At 36.9% G+C, this 23,095-nt stretch overlaps 1 protein-coding gene across 1 annotated transcript in view; it reads right to left on the minus strand.

The window, feature by feature from the left end:
- Nucleotides 1-15,341, minus strand: part of LOC114360562 (uncharacterized) — a 126,096-nt gene extending 110,755 nt beyond the window's left edge. Inside the window, exon 1 of the mRNA XM_028315309.1 lies at nucleotides 15,156-15,341. The gene's annotated coding sequence lies outside the window, so the exon portion shown is untranslated. The remainder of the gene's footprint in view (nucleotides 1-15,155) is intronic.
- Nucleotides 15,342-23,095: the final 7,754 nt, after the last annotated feature.

Below are 23,095 nucleotides of genomic sequence, written 5' to 3' on the forward strand. Positions count from 1 at the left end.
ATTGAAACGTAGTGTAATAATTTACTTTTATTGCCAGATTGGTTCTTAAATTCCAATTTCAAGGTCTTTGTAATTTTTATAAAAAGCTTTGATTCGCATTTGAGACAGGTTTTTAAAAACTAGGTACTACACTAGTCAAACTCCATTCCATCTAATCATTCCACATAATAATATCTCTCTCACCAGCCACTAGAATATCTGAATATAATTAAGTCAGAAACAAAAGACGTCCGGAAAAAACAAAAACGGCTGGCAACACGCGCCTGTTGACACAGATGCATTGGTTTTGTCACTTGGACAAGTTAAATAAAAATGTTACGCTTGTAGCTGCACCGCGACAATGGTGTTTCAATATTCATTACGTACCGAAGTGTTCAGAATGTGGAATTTTTGGTGGTAAGTAGGGCACAGGAGATGCAACTGTTTTACACCATGGAGTTCAAAAATAAACAGAGCAGAAAGGTAGACTCCATCGAGAGAGAGTTAGACTGGTGACACAGCAGTTGTAAGCTAGATATTTAAATTGTATCAGAATGATCTTAGTTTGTGCGTCGTGAAAGATTAGGAAGAATTATGCTATTGTCACTAAGGGACGCCGCCACACGAAAATTTATGTAAAAACGCCGGTGGCGGCGTATTGTGGCTGTGGCGTGTATGTAGCCTGTGTGCAGCCTAACATAAAAACGGTCTAAATCTGAAGTATGCTGGATTACCTTCTACCTAAATAAAAATAATTAAGTTCCTCTACAAATTAATTGTAAGTGAATAATCCCTTACTCGTTATGATGGCCAATCTTGAGCTTCGTGTATGACTATGGATAGTGAGATTGCTTCTGTGTAAGTACCTGAAAAGAGGAAACATTCAATTAAAAATTAAATTATCACAAGCAATGATGCAAGAAAGTGTAACATGTCCACGAAAATGTAGCGATGCTCTAAATAACCGATGATTAAGCGATAATGACCATGAAAACACGTTTTTACTTTTGTCGTTATGACAGCTGATACAAGAACTTCAATGAAGACAGAAAAAAAAACAATTTGCGAATGTCATAAATCTAAATCAAAGTCAATATAAAAAGACAGTCGTGAGTGAAGATAATAATGAAACTTCAAATGATAATAACTACCTACGTCGATTTAAATATTATTGTAGATTCATCCGTTTCGTTTTTTATACAACTCGAAGTATGACAAGTAGGATAAGAACGGACTCTGACTCTCCATATGGAAGCGCTAACCTAATTCGCATTTCTAATGCTAATCCATCGACGCATCTGTCACTTGCGCACGCGTCGCTTTCTCACACATTTTCGGGGGTGATCTCACCCGGCCCTGAATGCATTGAGCAGTCATAAATCCATCTGCTTTTGGATTCGGACGTGCAATGACATTTTGCAATCGACAATGAGTAATCCGCAAACTTTTATAGACCATTAGAAACTCTTTTATTGCTATTCATATAAAATAATCGTAAACGCCTCTTTGATCAACTTGTCACCTTATTTGTTTTATGAAAGCATTCTTTGGAAGGATACCCTTGAGAAGATCTAGGTCTAGAACATCAAACAATTTCATTTGATTGAATGATTTGCAGATCTTCAATCAATCTAGTCTATTTGATTGACGTTAAAGAATCGAGGGTAAGTGGCACTTTAATTTAGAGTTCAATTTGGAACCTAGTGTAAACTAGAAACTTTCGGTTTCCATGACAGATGTACGAATGTGTAAAGTGATTGAATATTTTCGATTGTGCTTATAATAATTGTATGTACGTACTGAGCTTTATTTAATTACATCGCCGCTGAATCTGGCTGAAGGACATACGATTGTCTCAATGCGTTTTAGTAAACACACAAGCGGGTCAACTAAATAGGATTTATAATTACTTTCCGATTGGGCCCGCTTTGATCAACCGGAGCCGCGTCAATGGCCGTAAAAATAGACGCGGACTTCAAAGGGAGCAGAATTACCCGCATGTTTCAGAATGAATGTACAGTCAGCGCCACGCATTTGACGATGTAGATCTTATTCTTGAACAATTAAGAGCTAAATTAAATAAGTAAACAACATGAAAAAATCCCACCGAACCCTCATCGAACCCACGACCTTCCGCTTGCTGGGCGACAGTTTGTGTTTTCAAGTTGTTTATTTAAAATTTAGTTTGAGAAGTGACTGAATTCGCTAAGAAAAAATAACAATTAAGAGCTAATAACTGTCGACATTGTGCATCGACTTTTGATGATCTTACTCCCAATATTAGCTGTGTGTATTTTTCCTAAGCCAAGAGTCTTTAGGTATTATATTATCTGTGGTTTAGGTGAACAAAAAATTCAGCCAAATTGTTTTTCAGACTTCTGTTATTGATACCTACTTGGAGGTAAAAAAGTTGCACGCTGCCAACACGTGCGGTTTAGTGTTGAAAAATATCAGAGCAGTTGAGTTGCATGAAGATACTTATCAGCATAGATGACCCCTGTATTATCTATGCTAATTAATAAACTTTTCTTTCACATTATATTTTAGTCCTATGTTTGTAGATGTTATGTTTTTTCTGAACGTGCGTGAACGTACTTTATTTTTTATTATAAACCTTTTGGTCTGTGTCAGACCTTTTCCAATCTGTCAAAATTTTACAGGAATTTTCTGCCAATGATGAACACTACTGTCATCAAAAAATTCTCCAACAAAAAATTATGCCCTAATTTTGAAAGTGACATGTGTGAGAACAATAACACGGAGTTTTTAAGTCAGTGTTGCACGTTAATCCCGGGTACATCCCGGACTTACGGGATTAACAGCTAAACTAGCTGTCAGTAGACATTTGTTATTAAAAGTTGTGGTGCAGCGGTAGTGTAATGTGTAGTGTTAAAAAAAAGAAATTGAAATATTTCTATTCTATGTGATACCTGTTGACAGGTCACAAAAATAACGACCATGTTCTAAAGTTTTATTTGAACTATGGACAGCTTTTCGAATTAAAATTGTTTCTGTTCACTGGAAAATTTAATGAACCTCAGACGAAACCACGGTAGAGATATTAAGCATTTTTTTAATAAGTCTGTAGTCATTGATTATTTATTTGTGAATGAATATCGTGTCAGAGTGCAGTTAAATATTTTTGGGCCAACGATAGCACAATCGATAAAATTAAAAGTTGTAGATGATAAGTAAATGAATTCTGCATATGCATAAATATTCAGACCATCCAATTAGTGATCTTTGTGATAAGTCGTGATTTTATTTTATTTAATTAAAATATACATTTTTGGTTGACTGCCAATATTACACCTACTTGCAGTACAGTCAATATGACCAAAGGCGTGAATAAATAACGTCAAAGCCAGATCCTTTAATCGGATGCTTTGAATCGTGGACAAAGATTGTTTGCTCGTCGCCACATAACTTCCTGGAGTTAATCCCAGTGGGTCGCCGGGACTCCGGGATTAACTTGACGCACGCCCAGACTAGTTGGCACCGGGATTAGAGATGCATTAGCGAAAATACTTTATAGGGTAACGCTTTGAAATACTATTTCGGTATTGGAATTAGCTAATTTATGACGAATTTACCACCTCTCGTTTCCATCTCTGCAACTCTTATGTAGCCAGGATCTACAGTTTGACCGTCAATAAAAACCTAACCAGTGAAGATAAAGTTTATCTTAAACGTAATTAATCAGATGAACATAGGAGGAGTCAGAAGTTAAGGTCAACTTCCCTTCCTTCTTACGGTTATTTTCCGTAGTTGTAGGTGTGTTCCGTACTCCTACATGACCATTGACCAAGTACCAACCAACTTTTGGGATTCGAACCCCAGTCTGAATTGCAGTAACGTCCGACAGTTGTGAAATAACAAGATCGTTATAAACCTTTTTATTTCAAAACCTAAATACCAAAACATAAGACTTTATCAAAGTCAGTTTCGAATAAACTAACTTAACCGACGACACCACCCTATAACGTAAAGGATGTTTAAGTTAAGTTCCTTCTAAAGCATAATTCACGGAAGAAAATTACGAGTAAACACTTGCCTCTACATTGTGTGCCATTATAATGTTCCTTACAATACTTTGAATGCGTTCTATCTATTAATTAAAATCTCATTTTGTTCTTCAGTTTCCCTGGATATTAGATCACCGAGCTAAAATATTGCAATATTAAAGAAATTACTGAAAATAAGAACTTCATTACATTTAAATTTTTCAGATAGGAACACACAATTTTGTTTATCCGTAGCTGTGTTAGTTGATTGAATATTTTTTTTTCAAAAAAACATGCTTTACAATTTATGTTTATTAATTTTTTAAATATTTGTACTAGCCCGTTTCGTATACTAGGTATTTGAACGGATCACGCGACCTCAATCTAAACAATTTGCTGACTTTTGTAGTTCAATAAGGTGTGATTTTGCAAAATATATTGTCTGTCATTTCAGTAACAAAAGTCTAGTGTATAAATAAGTAATAACTTACAGCCGAAAATAAATAATGAAGAATATGGTATTATGTTAATGAAGCAGCTATGATATGTAACAAAGTCGCGATATGTTTTTAATTAACGAATAGATAAGAATTAAAGCATAATAAAAGTTATCAAGGAAAGTAATAAAACTATTTTGGTTAACAACTGAATCATCACTGATGTAACTGATTTACAATTGTAAGCATTCAGCGTGAAGGCCATTGGACATTCTCATCATATTTTTGAGTCTTTACTAATTTTATTAGCTCCATCCTGCTAATAAAAATAATGTATTATTTGAAATTTGATATTTAATGGCCAATATAGCAAACAACATTGTTTTCTTTCTGTCTCTAGAAGCCAGAATATAAAGAAATTCAATATTAAAACTTTCAAGCTAATTAGAATATTTTATTAAGCTTCGTCGACCATAAAAACATTTGAAAACTTAATCGAATGGAAGTGGTGGACAGATAAGACATGTTGTAAATAATATTGCTTTAACTTTCTTCCAAAAACACCCATTTTTGTAATTCACCATATTCGAATTATTTGGAATTTGCATCAAAGATTCTGTGTCGAGGGTGTGACATAACGGTCCCAAGCGGCACCCATCTAAACACTATCCTTTGAAGTTTATAGCCCTGGGACAATAGAGTCGTGACCACGACGGGATGACTTTGATACTGGTATGTCCGCTATTTTAGTAAACACTGGATGTGGCTGACGATATTTGGTCTGACCGCTCGTTAAGGTAATTTTGAGAAGTAATTACGGTCGGTTGTTTGGTAAGGTAACAAACTCAGGACGCAATAAATCTAGTGCGTGTGCACACAGGAAACTTTGGGTCGGTCATGTTTGTTTAATTTGAAAGGACCTTTTTTGGATTTCGGAAGCGAAGCTTAGTAAATTCTTCATAGAACAACGAAGTATTGAATATTGTTTATTAATAACTCCTTTAGCGGCCATACCTTCAGAGCAGGTGCAGGTGTCCCTTTTGGCGCGTTTTCTTTATGATTTTTTAAATTAATAGTGTATTTAGTGCCGTATAAAATAATGTCTACTCGTATCTAAACTAAGTATAAATAAAAGTCATGATATTTCGTTTTAAAATGATGAAAAATAAATCATTATTTAAAATTATGAATGTGCCTACTATTAATCATTATTGCGTTATGACATGTTATGATGTTCTTATTCATAAAAAAATACATAAAACTGTATTGATTTCGCCTTGACTGATTAATTTCCTTCTGTAAATAAAGTAAGCATTTTAATTCAACAGTAATTTACTGTTCGCTGTTAATCGATTAAAATACGTTACAGAAGTTCAAAAGTCAATATGTCAATATTAGCCAATGAAGGGCCTTTAAATTTTATTATCTCCAAACAAACTTAACGATCTTTAAACATTGCATCCTTCAGAGCCAATTTGTTGTTTATTGTTTAAAATTTTAATTTGTTTCTGTTTGGCAACCACCAGCTTTTAATCACTAGAGTAAATTGACTTTATGAACTCGCACTTCAACAATTCTATTGGCTAATATTACCCACCAAAGGGACATCACATAAAAATAGGGTTAATAGAAACTAATAATCACAAGTGGTAGAGTAAGGCTGAGTTGCACCATCTTACTTTATTTTATTTTATTTTTCTTTATTAGGAAAACATACAGCTTATATTATGATACATGTAGAATAAAAATAATAAGTCTTACACAAGCCTATGAGTTTTCACTGGTAATTTAAAATTGAAAAGACGGTTTCACAATACTTAATTATCTAACTTAAACATTTAAAACCATGCGCAAATTTTATTTGTAAGGTGTATTAATACACATTTTATGCCTTTATTAGGCCACGGAACCGCATAGGCCTCTCGTGAAATATGTCAACGTGACCATAATCACTGTCATACTTTTTGCAGGCTCTAATGACAAAACAGTTATTTAAGTTTGACAATCGTCAAAAATTTGAAAATTATAAATAACTTGAAAAAATCGAACTGCCTAAGGCGGGAATTGAACCCACGATAGATAGATGCGACTCTTAACGCTAAAAATTAAATAACTAATCGTCAAAAATCTGTCAAACTCCATACAAAAAGCACCGGTTATTGTTATTATTAGTAGTGTTAGTTGTTACGGTTAAAATAATGTGGTGCAACTCAGCCTAAGTAGAGATGTATCAGCAATAGATACTTACTGTAAGTAATTTCTGTTTTTGTAGTCTAAAGTCCACGCTACATTCAAAGTTATATATTCCTTTAACATTGAGAATTTGTTTCATTGTACTTTTCAATTAAAAACTAAATTATTATTGCAACTGATTTATTTACCTCGCATGAGAGTGCATTAACTTCATTCATAAAGTCAAATATCTATAGATTTTTCTATACCTTAGCTCGTAAAGATAGCTGATGATAACTCGTTTGTATCACTAATAATGCATTATTACACGTATAATAATAACGTGGTATTTCCAATATTATGTTTCTCAATATAAAATAAATATTTTTAGTATTCAAAACACTTAAAATCAAGTCTCAAATTCTCAATCTCAAACAAGATTGACGATTTAAAATTTCGCGACCGTGAACTCAGGGTGAGCGAATGTTGAGAGAGCCCATTGTTAAATTCTCATAAATATCATCACTGTTCTGCGACGATGCTGTTGCTAGGCTGTTCATTTGACTTTGAAATTTGTAAAATTATGTTTTTAACAATTTTAATATCTTTAGTTTTTGTTATTGTCGTACACTTAAGAAAATACCTACTGACAATTGTTTTCATACGATCAATAAAAGATTCTTTATTTGCTGAAAGAATTGGCCGGAAAAACGTGAAAAATATAATGTTTGTTTAATGTTCGTTATCGAGAAATCAAGCGTTGCTATTTTCAAAAAGTGCAGTTTTAAAATCAAAATACAGAAAAAATAAGTCATCCATGTAAATGTAATTGCTCGTTTTGGTCAACAATAGAATAGATTCAAACAAGATCCTCGTGTATAAAATGGGTGTTTTTGGTGGAAAAAAGCTCTTGGAAGCGCTTGTAAGCAAAATAGCGATCGCTAAGCGGTAAGCGCTGTCACTGCTAAAAATGAAAGAAATACGTCATTGAAGTTAGCAAACGTGTCCTTGCCGGCAACTGTATAGTTTACAAGCAAGTTACTTAGTTAAGTTAAGTTACAAGTTACCGTTCGCAAGCGCTTCCAAGCGCTTTTTTCCACCAAACGCACCCAATGACTAACTAGACTTCAAATAAAGCGCAATATCGACGCATGTGTGATCCCGTCACATTAGAGCCATTTGCCCAAACACCCGATACGCCTGACAGATGCGCGTCAATGTGGATTGCACTTCGTAAATCATGGCCCCATTCATGAAATTCAACCGCTAGGGTTATCAAATTCAAATTCTTCATTTATTTCTCTATCTTACTAATATACTTATTAGTAAAAACCTTCAGAGAAAATAAATTGCGGTTAATAATCAATGAAATAGAGCACGTGTGCTCTTTTTGGTATTTGAGAAAACCTACCAGTTGAGTGCTGTTTGTAAATACAAAGACATGAGTAGAAAGACAAGTAGGTAATTTGTTGGTCAAAAATAAAATTCTCGTAAGGGTCAATTAGAGGATGATTGAGTTCTTTCAATGGTGTATTTAGGACAAGCGCCCTAATTGTTTTGAATTAGCACCATTTTGATTAATGATGACCGACGTGATAAATTAGTTACTTCTGAAGTCCTAATAAAGAAATCAGCGGACACTTGACAGTTCAAATTCCATACGAAGTTTTATTTTCTGGCTACATGGATGGTTTGAGGTTTACTTGTTAAGTGGTTAACATGTCCACAATTATACACGCGTATAACTTTATGTGTCTAAAATTAGCTAGATTAGAATATATTTTATTTTGAAATAAAAAATGTAATTAATCGCATGAAAAAAACTGTATACTTAATAAAGAGAAAGAGCATTCCTTGTAATTATGTTGCGTTGGTCCGGTGAATATTTTTATTTCTTTATTTTTACTGGTTTATTCTAATTGTGAAGCAGCCCTAGCCACGGCGCGTGCCTGAATGGAATGGGTGCAGCACAATAGACACAATGCAGGCGGGGGTGTGGAGTGTGAAAAACTGTGACCTTCTCGGCACGTGGCTAATCGGCCACGTCACGTGGAGGATGCTATAAGGAGGAGGATATAAGGAGGCTTTTATGCATACGTCATCATTATAAAAAGGGTTTATGGAATGTGATGAACTTCTAAAATAAGACGTTTGCATTGGCCTCCGACTGCGCAGAAGATGGAGGGTTATATTTTTTAACGGTATACGTCACTCTTTGAATTGCATTGGGTCGTAACGTCCTATTTGAGGAAGTCTGCTAACTGACAGGGGCTCTCAGACACTGCGCAATCAACCTTTGGTTTTTGATGAAATCATATTAGATTTCTGATTGCATTTTTAATTGTTACTCCCCTGGGTTACATTTTCCTATCTTCTTTGTCCAGAGGGATGTTATTTTTAAATTTCGATTGCAACAATTTGGCATGACTTGATTCACTCGATCCACTTCTCAGAAACGAGTTTTTAATTGGCAGTACAAGGACGCTATCCAATTATAATTAACGATACCAATAAAACTTATCTCAATCTTAATTATTTGTGAAAATAGTTTTGTAATATGTATTATTCAGATTTCAGAAAGTAGAACAGAATCTTATACATTCTGTACTAAACTGATATAATATAAAATAACGTACATTTATTTTTGGTCCTTCGTCGTCTCAAAATACTAAACAACTGTCAACGTATTGACTCCTTCTCTCATATCTCAAAGATCATTCAGAACATCAGTTGTATCAACTTATTTATGGTAACAGATGCTGCCCATACATTCCCGAAGATGAATCAAAAGACCTATGGTCATGGCATCCAGCAAATCATCTGGTCATGATTTAACGCTCATCAACGTTAAGTGGCCCTCCATAAATCAGAGTTTAACGTCGCGTAAATCAATTATGGTGACACCCGGCTAAGTGTTTATTTGGACGTTTCCTCATTAAGTACTACATTTTGGCAATTCCCCGCTCGTTGGCAGTGACTTTGCAGGATCCAGTTACTGAAGTTATCTATCCACGATCTTATGCGGGATCATAATAAGTAACTTGTTTCTGTGGTTTCTCTTGTGCGGATTTCAGCTGGCTGGATCATACTGTGTCAAAAAAAATCTGACATTGAAAGTCCTGTCAAAAGAACACCGCCTCGGAATTGACAGGTTCTTAGAGTCTTGTATGTAGCTTTGTCTATGACTTCCCTTGTATACAGGGTGGAAACGATAAGTGATCTCACTCGATTATTACTAAACTATACAAGATATCGATAAACTGGTTACTGATCCTGAAAGTGCTTCACAAGATCTATCCAACGGTACCAATAATAGGTTACAAAATAACAACACAGTCATGACACTCATGTCTTGATAATATTATAGCAAGTAAAGCCTAGAATCAATGTTTTCCATGAATAATTGAATGATCAAACGAACTTACCAAGTGAAGTTCGATCTAAATTATCCTGTTTTCGCCGAAGAGATTTATTTTACCATGTAGTACCCCTGTACGACAACCCAATCCGCACACAATATTCAGCGTAGTAGTATTAAAAAACAAAAGAGCGGGCAACCCCACCCCTACCACGCTGTGGGCTCGGTGTCCGAGCGGTCTCATTATATTTAGAGAAGAGATGACATTGACGTTTACCTCCAGGGAAGAAGATATAGAAATCTTCGGGTTGGGAGGGACCTTAAATCTCTTCGGCGAAAACAGGATAATTTAGATCGAACTTCACTTGGTAAGTTCGTTTGATCATTCAATAAATAAATAATAATAATGATGATGAAGCCTTACTTTGTAAGACTATCAATAGTATTATTAGCATTAATCATACATTGATTAGTAGGTACAAACCTACATAATAATGTTTTTCCAATACAAGAAAGGAATGAGACCGCTCGGACACCGAGCCCACAGCGTGGTAGGGGTGGGGTTGCCCGCTCTTTTGTTTTTTAATACTACTACGCTGAATATTGTGTGCGGATTGGGTTGTCGTACAGGGGTACTACATGGTAAAATAAATCTCGGAGGCGAAAGCAGGATAATTTTAAATAAGAATGCAATTTACGAGTTCATTTTAAGTGTTTATTATTTAGTTAAAAAAAATAACACTTTTAATATTGTGTGGCATACGTTTAGTATGGAGGCTGAAAACATTGAATTTTCGGATAGATCCAGTTAATTCTGTAACTATTTATTGATACCGTTAGAAAGAGCTCGTGAAGCACTTTCAGGATGAGTAACCAGTTTTTCGATATCTTGTGTAGTTTAGAAATAATAGAGTGAGATCACTTATCGTTTCCACCCTGTACTTATAAGATTTTAAACTTTCGCGTTCCATTTCAAAATGGTAAGCAACGCAGCCGAAACGTCAAGCCGTGAGTACATAATGTAATTCATTAATAAACGTCGCGTTAAGACCCGTGTCTTACTATTTCTCTTGTATAGATTTACAGATTTTGTATCAGCTATCAGTCATTGTAAGTCCCGTCTCAATGGGACCACAGTCTGAAATTCCTTATTCGGATGGAACAGACAGAAAAGAGTTTAAAACGTTTCTCAAGTCTTTCAAGTTTAGGCCACGATGAACTCGATGAATGAATTAGCTATTTAGCTAGCCATCTAACCATTCCATTCTAGACGTATGGCACATGATCGCTTTAAACTGCTAGTTTCTCCGTGATGGAGAACTCCGAGTAAAGCCCGCTTCCACCTTCGGCTTGATCATCATTTTCCATCAGGCAAGATGTAAGTAGGTCAAGATCTTCCTCGTTGTGGATTAAAAAATAAAACTATTTTAATTATTGACGTCATCAAAAAACAACGTATATGAAAGCTGGATTAGTTTAACATGCAGCTGGGTTCTCATGCAAAGTAATTGTTTACAAATATTCCCGCTCAACATTCCAGACCTAAATGTTCTTGTAACGACAATATAATACATTGCGCTTGTTTACATTACAGTAGTGTCGGATTCCGCTCTTGAAACCGATCCCGGTTGACTGTTACTCCGCATCGGTAGACTAAACAATACCGCGCCATCAAATTACTTGAGAGCTTACTTAAGGGCACAAGGAACGGTTGTGCGAAATGTTATATTGGACGGGTTTATAAAGTTGAGGCACAGAATAATAATGTACTGTTCAAGGTTTTTCGTTTGATGCTTTCACAGTGATTTAATTGAAATGGTGCATGAAACAAGAGCATTGAAAATAAGGCTCGTTCTACTAATCTTATATTAAAAAAAATATATTTAATAATGTAGGTACCTACTAGTCCGTAGCTTATCTTTTTTCCAAAAACACTTAATATTTTTTTTTTTTTATGTGATAGGAGGCAAACGAGCAAACGGATCACCTTATGGTAAGTGATTACCGTCGCCCATTATAGACATCCATGATTTGCATTTTCCTACTTCGAAGGTAAATATTAAGTCCATTTTATGTTCTAAAGATTTTCATAAGGTTTTTTTCAATGGAGCATTGCCTAAATTCGAAATTATCTTCAAGTGCCAAGAAAAAGTTTAGTCGGAAATAGTGTTTGTCCATTAAGTAATTGTAAGTAATTGAGAGTATTTAGACTTCACAATGTTAACTATGTTCAGTACGAAAAAACAATTAATTCTTCCTCGTTTAGTTGGCTCTGGAAAAAGATATCAAAGATTTATGGCACTAGCGTGATGCGAGATAATAATCATTTAATGTTCTGAGACCGCGGAATATTTGCTATTGAAAGAACACGTAACATAATTTAAAGCTGTACTAATAATTCCTGAGTTAATTGCTTTTCAGTTTTCTCATTGTTTTGGTGACAGAATGTTATTAAATTAATTAATAAGATAGGCCTACTCTACTATCATTATTTACTGAAATGAATTCATTGGTTAATGGACATTTGGACATGCATTTTAGGAGTTTGTTTGAGTTTGAATTTGAAACTGAAAGGTGCTGAGCACTGTCATTGCATCATAATGTAGTTTTCTTGGAAATATTCCTATACTAGCTGAGTAGTTAAATATAGAGATGTGATTTTCAACAAGTAGGGTCAGCATTTTTCATTATTCAGACTTTGCTTTGACAGTAAGTGCTGTATACCAGCATCAGTGCCCAGTCCAATTCGTGCACTCAGTATAATGATGACAAAACGCCGTAAATTATGTAAAACAAATGTTAAATAATGTTAGAGCAATTGCGTGTGTCGTGCACATCTGCAATGCATTCTTGCGTCGGTGCCAACGATGATGAATCTATAGCCAAAACGTCTTATATATTAGCTTTTTTTAAAAAAAATACATATAGCTTGCTACTTTAAAGGCCGGCTTTTTATGCTCAGTTTATATAAGTTACAAAATTCAAAGATTATAACCAGAAAATGGGAATAGCTTGCTTCAGGTCCACTTTTTCTGCTCAGATGATATTTTTTACAAAATTCTAAGATTAACCAACTGGATAGTACCTATGATAATACTTAGAAATATGATAAAAGTAGCCCGGTATAGGTAATTTTACATACATTTTCTACTAAGTAATAATGTTTCTATAATATGGTTTGATTTACAATCTACAGAGTCACATAATTTTAATCATACAGTTTATAATAATTACGACAGTGAAAGTAGATTGTTCTGTTTTAAATTTTCAGGTGCGTGCAGCTTCAATAATTAATATTATAACAAAAAAGCGTTTTCTGTCATTTACGAGTACGCCCAGAATTACGCGACTTATAAAGATAATTATCTAAGGCTGAGATGCACCACCTAACTTTAACCGTGACTATAACGATAACCGGTCTTTTTTGTATGGGGTTTGACACATTTTTGACGTTTGGTAAAGTTACAATGAGATGGTGCAACCCAGCCTAAGTATGTTTGCATAAAACTTATTGCTTTTCTCATCAGAAGTTTTAATCTCGAAGGGGTTTACAGTCGAAATGACTTATCTCTATCAGAGGAGAGACGTCGCGATTCCCAGTATCCAATAGGAATCCAAATAAAACGCCATGCCTCCGTGATTTACGCTCGAGAAAAATAAAACGACTTCTCCGAAGGGTTGGTATTCGAATATTCGAATGTTGGACGTAATTTGGCATAGCAACGCCAATATCGCCCCAAATGTTTAACAAAATCTCATATTTTCAGGTATCTGATAAGTTTTATTATGATTGCGTCACGATCTTATTGCTTCACAGCTGATAACAATGTTATCAAAATATGTAGGTGTAACATATAACAATAATAGTAATTATTAGTAAGCAATTTGATGTGTTGTTCCTACAACACACGTTAATGTGCATTACACGCAAAAATTCTGCGTATGAGTTGTATTGTATGTTGCTAACTTCTATACCATTTTAAAAGGTTATTAAAAGATTTTGAATGCTGATTAGTTTTCAAATAACATTTCCGCTATCTATACATTTATTAATAAACATTTATGCTAATTGATTTCATATTAATGGGAAAATTTGCAGTTAAACTACTCAATGGCATTATTAATGGCTTAACTATAACCTTTTAAAGAACTCCCGAAATGAAACTTTAGCTGACTACATGCCAACCTTGTCTGCCAATTAATTATGCTAATTAAATTATTAAGCATATTTTTTTGGAAAATTATATGTATTATACTTATCGATGTATTAAAGTAGAGTAGAGTAGTAAAGGTTGCTGTGCCCTAACTGGGTCCACATTGATCTGCTTGAATTGTAAGACCTAAACGCTAGTATGGTGAAGCAATAAATTATTGTGTATTGAGAGAGTATTTGGTAGTCCAAGTAGTACATATATCTTTTAAACCTTAGCTTGGCCACGGTCAGTGAGGAAGTGCCCTCGGTTTCTCGGATACTGAGAAGGACCTTTCACCGTTCTGCTCTTGGCTCAGGTACTTATGATCTTCGGTATCCAACATGGAATGGGTTTCTGTATCTGGTATGTGTGGCTAGTGTAGAGCAAGAAAAGGTTGACCTCCTCTAACCAGAGGTGAGTAAATAAATCTTTTTGGTTCTGGTTTGTGGCGAAAACCCTGCAGTCCCGATATTAATGAAACTGGATGATGCAGTGTTTTTCTAAAAGGTATCCATACCTCTTAATTTTGAGGTATTGATCTCTACATTAGGTAGGTACAGGTAGTTAAGTGGTGGGAATTCACATCAAAAAAGACTCTATGACTTGAATCTGCTACGTTTTATTTTACTAATCTCTGGTTTCTTGTCAAACTTTATTTCTGATAAAATATACAAATCTAAGCAATAAAAAACCGCAAACGAGCGAATCTCCCGCCTTTAATCCCATAAATATTTTGATCCTTCAATTTAAATTGCAAATCTGATTAAATTAAGAAGATTTTGTTTTATTTTATTTACATACACAGAATACCACCAAACCAAACCATTATGTCCTGTTACTTAAACATCAACATGCCAAAGCTTTCCTGTTTGAAACTAAATCCATACTTAAATAGATGTTTATTTAAATCTAGTAACGGTATAAACATATCAACAAACAAAAGAGCTTTCGCGATCCACAAATTCGTGATATTCCAACTTCTGCCGTGATAAATTGCGAGTGGCATATTTACCTGAAATCACGTGGCCGGCAATCGCACACTGGCACAAATCACACTAGTCAGTACCACAGTTAAACAAGTTGGTTCTTAATTTGTAGTTTGTGAATGTTTTGGTGTAGTTTTGCGATAGTTTTAATTGATAAAAGTTTCGCCGGTGCGCGCGGTCGCGGAGAAATCGACGCGACTGCCCCCCACGGAATACGGTTTCACACTGCCTTGCCTGCGAGCGAGGTGCGAGCCGAAACCGTGAAATTGTTTTCACTTCAGCAATGGCTTCATTGCTAGGTCTATGGTAGGACTGTGATGTCATAGTACCTATTGTAATAACTTTTAACTTCCTTGGTTTAGGTTTTCGTGGACTCTACATTTTCGTCAGGCGACTGATTGTTGATTAAGCTCATACGGTTTTATGGAGTTCGTGGATTTTACATCAAACACCAAAAATAGTTTGCATTTGAAACCATTTTTTGTCATTTAAAGAAATAATGAATAAATGAATAGTTACGTACTCGTATCTAATGTTAGTTAGTTGTTCATAACACATACATACATGACAAGTATTACAGTACTGTCCTTATAAAATTTTGAATTTTATAAGCCTCTGACATAATTTCGTAGAATCTAATATACAAAATCATTGAGAAATACTACATTAGACCCACATAGATAGCGTATCAAAGCGTATACCCATAAGAATTATAGTACAAGTAAACATGGACAAATTTTCATGAAAATGTATGCGGATTGCGGGTAGACCATGAATACATCCGTCCGGATGTTTGTGATATGAAAATTATATTCCCATTTGAATACGTTATCCAGATCGACCCTTCAAGGACTGCTCGTGGAGTCTGCACAAGAATATATTTTAATTTATTCATAGCCATGACGTCAGAGTATTAGCATTCAGGTCGCCATATTTTGCATTCAACTTAACTAAGAATACCTATGCGTATCTTATGTTCTGATATAGGTACCTGTATTTTTCTCAAGAAACATTTTAGGTACCTACCTATGTAAGAGAGAGAGAGCAATTTATGAAATTTTGTGATGCGTTCGTTCGTCTCAGCCAAATGACGTCCACTGCTGGACAAAGGCCTCCCTCAAGGTTTTCTACAATGAACGGTCCTGCGCTGCCCGCATCCAGGCTCTTCCCGCGACCTTTACCAGATCGTCGGTCCACCTAGTAGGAGGCCTGCCCACGCTACGTCTTCCAGCCCGTGGTCGCCACTCGAGAACTTTTCTGCCCCAACGGCCATCGTCTCTACGAGCTATGTGCCCCGCCCACTGCCACTTGATTTTAGCAATTCTGCGAGCTATGTCGGTTACTTTGGTTCTCCTGCGGATCTCCTCATTTCTGATTCGATCACGCAGGGAAACTCCGAGCATAGCCCTCTCCATCGCCCTTCGGGTGACCTTGAGCCTTCTTATGAGGCCCATTGTGATGCGTATCAAAAGTAAAATGAAAACCGGGGAGTTTGATTCATCATCATCATCAACAGCCCTTTACAGTCCACTGCTGGACTATGAGCCTCCTCCACTATAGTGGAGGGTTTTGCCATAATCCCCACGCTAGGCAGGCGGGTTGGAGATCGCAGTTTAAAAGATTGATGTTTTTCAGAGAGCGCTGCTGCCCATTCTCTGTTTGATGTGTAGTCCCTAAGTCGCCTCTTACGACACCCGCGGGAAGAGTAGGGGTTGGTGACATATGTATTCTACTCTGCCGTCACCACACGGGAGTTTGATTATACTCGTAGAATTTTGTTCACCGAGGCGAGGAGGTCTACATCAGGACCTGTAAGGGCCCGATAGAACCTCCCGTGCAGCTCCTTGCTCTTCCATACGTCCTTCCGATCCGCGACGCTCAGGACCTTTGGCTTGCGCCAGTTCTCGTTCGCCAAGGAGAGCGGCGTGAGGCCTTTGTCAACTGCCACAACATCGCGATGCATTCCGCACTCATTGGCAAGGAAATAATCCCTGAGACTGCACACTTCACGGTTGTGGAGGTTCTTGGCATTTAAAAAGCCTCGACCACCCCACTTCCGTGGAATGTACAGTCTCATCACAGATGAACGCGGATGTAACATGCGATGTTGTGTGAGCTGCTGACGTACCTTCCTATCCAGGGCGTCAAGTTCAGTCTGAGTCCATCTTAGTATGCCGAAGGAGTATATCAATAGAGGCATCACCCAACCGTTGAAAGCTCTTACTTTGTTGCCGCCAGACAAAAGACTATTAAGGACTTTTGTCAGTCGGCTACAAAAGCGTTCTTTCACCGATTTTTTGATGTCTTCTACAGATATACCTAACGATTCTGACATACCAAGATACTTATAGGTCTCAGTTTCGGAGAGAGATTTGAGTGTCATTGTCTCAGAAAGTTGTAAATTCGGGGAATTCACAACTTTTCCCCGCTCTACATGTAAGACCGCACACTTGTCTACACCAAACTCCATCCTGATGGCGTTGCTAAATACCTGTGTGGTTTTTAGCAACTTCACCAGGTCTTGTTATTATTATTATTACATTTCAGTGTCTACCAAGTAGGTATTTGTCCGACTTATTTGCGTAGAGCCAGCTGATGTAGCTTGGAATGTGCCACGGTATTCGCCTACGTAACTGTTATCGCCATAGATAACGAGAGTCCCACTAATATCTGATTTCACGCGCTATCGGGAGGCGCCTGTACGAGGAAGGATTAACGTCACATATTGTGAAACAGTGGCTGTATAGTGTGTACTTTGAACGGTGATTGTGGATATGACTGACTGACTGACATAATGATCTATCAACGCACAGTCCAAACCACTTGACGGATTGGGCTGAACTTTGGCATGCAGGTAGATGTTATGACGTAGGCATCCGCTAAGAAAGGATTTTACGAAACTCCACCCCTAAGGGGGTAAAACGGATCCACGCATACGAAGTCGCGGGCGGCCGTTAGTCTATTATAAATATACAGGTGTTTTATGACTTATGTTTTATAATGTAGTTTCGTCTAATTGATCTAAAATAAGCCCAAAGCTTTTAAATATTTGCATGTTTATTAGGTCTAAGTAGATTTTGAAATAATAACAACACCTTACTTTATAGGTACTCAATTTATTAACTAGTTTTCCTAATTTATATCTGTCACATAAAGAGTTAATCGCGCGTAATGTAATCCAAAGGAACTGGTTTTACCAAATATGAATTTGCAAATCCGTAATTTCAGAAAGGATGGATTAGCCACATAATCTTAAATTTAATTCTCATTTTATTTACGACATACTGGTTAAGATACTTTCACATGAAGCATCAAAATGTGTTTTCTCTGTATCCTATTTGTCAAGTTCATTCAACTGTAAACTCGTCAATCGTTCGTTTCAGCCCAATGACGTCCACTGCTGGACAAAGGCCTCCCCCAAGGTTTGACATAATGAACGGTCCTACGCTGCCCGTATCCAGGCTCTTCCCGCGACCTTTACCAGATCGTCGGTCCACCTAGGAGGAGGCCTGCCCACGCTACGTCGTCTTCCAGCCCGTGGTCGCCACTCGAGAACTTTCCTGCCCCAACGGCCATCGTCTCTACGAGCTATGTGCCCCGCCCACTGCCACTGAAACTCGTCAATACTGCGAACTTATTAAGCTCTCATCAAATCTCCTAGCTTTTATCTTTGTGATACGAGTATGTCCCACTTGCTGATGCATTTAGGATAAAGTGCGTTAAGTAAGTACCTACGAGTATAATACAAAAACAAAAGAATATCTTTGAAAATTCAAGCAAACGTTTAAACGTAAAAACTAAATAAAGTTCACATTAACGTTTAATAATTATTTGTGCTCCAGACGTCGCAAATAAACGAAAGCTAACCAAGAGGTACATAATCCGGATAATAAATTTGTGTCGGAGGCGTCTCCCAGCCCGCCCAGACTCCCGGCCCATCCTACATGATCCAGAGAACATCCAGCAATTTGAGCAAAGCTTGTGCTATGAGTACATGAGTAAAGACTTTATTATGTTTTGGGTGGGTTAGGTTAAAAATGTAGTAATAGCCGTAGCCATTTAGCCAGACAGTGGTATCTCCACTTGGTTACTTATTTTTTTTTGATAAACATAAATAGAAATCGCGCAGACAGAATCACGAAGTCTGTTTATTGGTAAACATGTGCCAATGACGGAGGCCTGAAGATCATCCAAACCAAGAGGTTTAATATTTATTTATGTACTAGCGGCCGCCCGCGACTTCGTACGCGTGGATCCCGTTTTACCCCCTTCATCTATCTTACGCGGTTTAGATTTTTTCATACAAATGTTTTTTCCCGCTAACTCCCGTTCCCGTGGGAATTTTGCAATATCCTGTTGTAACTAAGCTTTAAGTTTACTAAAGTACCTGCATGCCAAATTTCAAGCGTCTAACTTAAGCGGTTTAGATTTTTCATATAAAAGGATTTTCCCGCTAACTCCCATTCCCGTGGGAATTCCTAAGTATCCTATAACCTGCCCAGGAGTATGAAGAATGATTGTACCAAGTTTCGTTAAAATCCGTCGAGTAGTTTTTGTTTCTATAAGGAACATACAGACAGACAGACAGACAGACAGACAAAAATTTTACTGATTCCATTTCTGGCATCAGTATCGATCACTAATCACCCCCTGATAGTTATTTTGAAAATATATTTCATGTACAGAATTGACCTCTCTACAGATTTATTATAAGTATAGACTAGATGTATGTATTCCAAAGAAAGTTACGTAATGTAGGAAAGTGTTTATATTTGTGAGGGAGGGGTGTAAGATTTTTTTATTTGTCGCTTATTTAAAAAAAAAACCTAAATGTTATATTCCTACACAGCAATTAAAAATCTTATCTACACTAATATTATAAAGAGGAAAACTTTGTTTGTTTGGTTGTAATGAATAGTCTCAAAAACTAATTGACCGTTTTTAAAAATTCTTTTACCGTTCGAAAGCTACATTATCCACGAGTAAAATAGGCTAAATTTTATTTTGGAAAAAAATAGGGTTCTGTAAAATATTTAGATAATGTAGTCCACGCGCGCGAAGCCGCGGGCGGAAAGCTAGTAATTTATAATATGGCTAATTAGCCGTATTAGTCCGCGCAATATAAAATGCCTATCACAGAGCGCGCAGTCATCGCACCAAATACAGAGTCATCAGTGACTTAGGTATTTGCCCACACGCAGCGCCGCAATATTCAACAGCTTCGCATCAACATCTGATAGCTCGTTAGCAGAGGAAGACGTGGCGGGTGCATTGCAATTAGTTGTGCGGCTCGTTTGATTGATTGGCTGGAGGATATTGTTTTAATGATGCATCGGTTCATGAGAGGTGGCAGCACTGCTCCTGGGCCTTGAAAAGGGCGCTGCTCCGTCCTGAAAAGGACGGGGTATACCCACTAAAACCTCCGCGGCGTTCCGTCATCGCCCGAGTGGGGGTGTATTTACTCCTTTAGCATAACTGGCGACCTTACCATTTTAAAACTATTTTCCATGTTGATCCCCCGAGTGGTATTCCGGTTTCTAATATCAGCTGCACTCATAGGACGATATTTGAAAACATTTTCATCTTTTTCACACTGGTTCATGGGACTCGAATCGAAATCTTCCATACCCTTTTTCAGTAGTTGATTGAGGAAGGTTTATGAATGAAGAGTTCTTGACCTCAATCAAGTCCTAATTGAGAGAGTCCCGTTATTAAGCGATGACACATTGACTCAAATAAAGATGACTAAAGTAAACAATAACACGCATGCTCATGCTCACACTTAATAATGTTCGAGTATGCATAGTATAGGTGTAGCGCTCAATGAGGGCTATCGTTTTTATACTCAACAGTTGGCACCCCTGGCGATTGACAGGACCTTACTCTACAGTGGCGCCATCTTGATGAGTGCAAATGCGATAGTCCTCCTACCACTTTCGCGCTCACAAGTTGGCGCCACTGTCTTCGCTACTAGCAAGTGACAGGACCTTACTCTACAGTGGCGCCAACTGGTGAGCGCTAAAACGATAGCCCTCATTGAGTCAGTGCGTGAGGTATGGAATTGGTAGCGGCACAGAAGGGTTGGCATTGACATAATATTATGACGGAGCATACAAATCTGAAGGGGTCCGTGGCCGAGTCCCCCTGTGTTCGACGCACCTGTGGTCGACTCCCCCGGTCAAATAGGAGCAATTTTTAATCAAATGTACAGTCAGTCACAAAAATATTTATAAACGAATAAATATTTATACTGATCGTACAAATAAATGTTTTATATTATTTTACCATAGTGATACCTAAAAATATAATAGGTTTTATTTTAACCTATCATATTTTATCATAGGTTTTATTTACCTATAATAACATGTAAATCGTTTTACCCAATCAAAATAATTGTAACAATCAGTCTTTAAAATAACTCTACTCTCTCTACATTTAACTAACTACAAATAAAAGTTTTAAATATTTTTAACAAAAAATTAAATACATCATTTTAAATAGCGTCAAACATGCATGGTTTTCGTTGACTGTACTTAGTGCAAAAGCCGAAAAAAATATGATATTAAATTTATTTAAATCGGGGGCTTCAACCACGGGTGCGTCGAATACTGGGGGACTCGGCCACGGACCCATCTGAAGCACGTCTGAAGTCTCGCTGACGTTTGACGTCTACAAAAACAACCTCCTGTGCCGCTCCCATACATCAGGCACTGACTGAGTTATGCTCTAGTCTAGACCTATAGTTTCATCTTGAATCAAGGGATTACCCCAATAAACTTTTGTTCTTGAAAAAATCCCCGATTGATGAATCCACATGTTACCTAATTCGATAGTGTGATGACGTAGCTTGTAATTTTACCTACATATCGCAATACTTTATGATTATGTACCCGATATGCAAATCTTTGTAAATATTCATTTATAAAATTTTATTGATAAATTAAATATCTACTTTCCACTTAAAATTCTACATTTACACATAATAATATTTTGAGTACATGACGTTTCAGTATACACGTCGTGTACAACAGTAATTCAAATTGAATTTGTAGATTAATTTATTGAGGAGTTCCTGGCTTGCATCTCACCTGATGAAAAGTAATGATCAGCTGGGCCAGGATATAATTTATATCCTGGCCCAGATCGCGGCCGGCGTGCATCCTATGCCTACAGCCCGAAGGTCGAACCGCAGAGAAAGTTTGTCTTACCTTCAACTGCCGAAACACATGGCTTGATGGTATGGTAGTCTGAAAATCTAAATCTAGTCTAGCACTTAGCCTAGGCGCAGACCATCGATTTTTCGTCGGGCAGTTGATCAGTATGGGAAGTGCGCACAGTACACCGATTTGATTTGGCCGATTTTTCATAAAATTTAAAATCGGGCACAACTATCGCCCAACTGAAAATCGGTGGTCTGCGCCTAGTCTTAAGTAAACTACTACTATATGTGTGTAGAGCATACACATAACAGTTATAAAACTACATCTCCAAAAGAATGTGTCTGTTTATTATTGTCTGACAGTCTAAAGTGGCGAATCGGCATCGATTTTAAACACATCAATCAGGGGCACATCAGCACCGCGCACTTCTTTATCAAAGCATTTTAGCACTTACGCCATCAATGTCAACAAAAAAGTATGTTAGCATTCCTTCAAAACACCAACATAAGGGGTCATCCATAAAGTACGTCACACGTAAAGAGGGGGGGAGGGGGTTGACAAAGTGTGACATGGTGTGACAAGGGGTGGGAGGGGTCCTAAGTTTTGTGACATCACATTTCAATTGTTTCAAATTTTTGATATAATGTTGATTTCATAAAAAAAGTGCTTAATTTAAATGGAAATAAAACTAATTTCGGAACTGCTGTTAATTTAATAATTTTTCGATGTGAAATTGCAAAACATGTGACGTCACACTAGGGAGGGGGGGGTCTCAGAAATGTGACCACCTGTGACAAGGACGGAGG

This window comes from Ostrinia furnacalis, unplaced genomic scaffold (genome assembly GCF_004193835.3).
Source record: "Ostrinia furnacalis isolate ACB-3 unplaced genomic scaffold, ASM419383v2 OfSCF0322, whole genome shotgun sequence".
Lineage (NCBI taxonomy): Eukaryota > Metazoa > Arthropoda > Insecta > Lepidoptera > Crambidae > Ostrinia > Ostrinia furnacalis.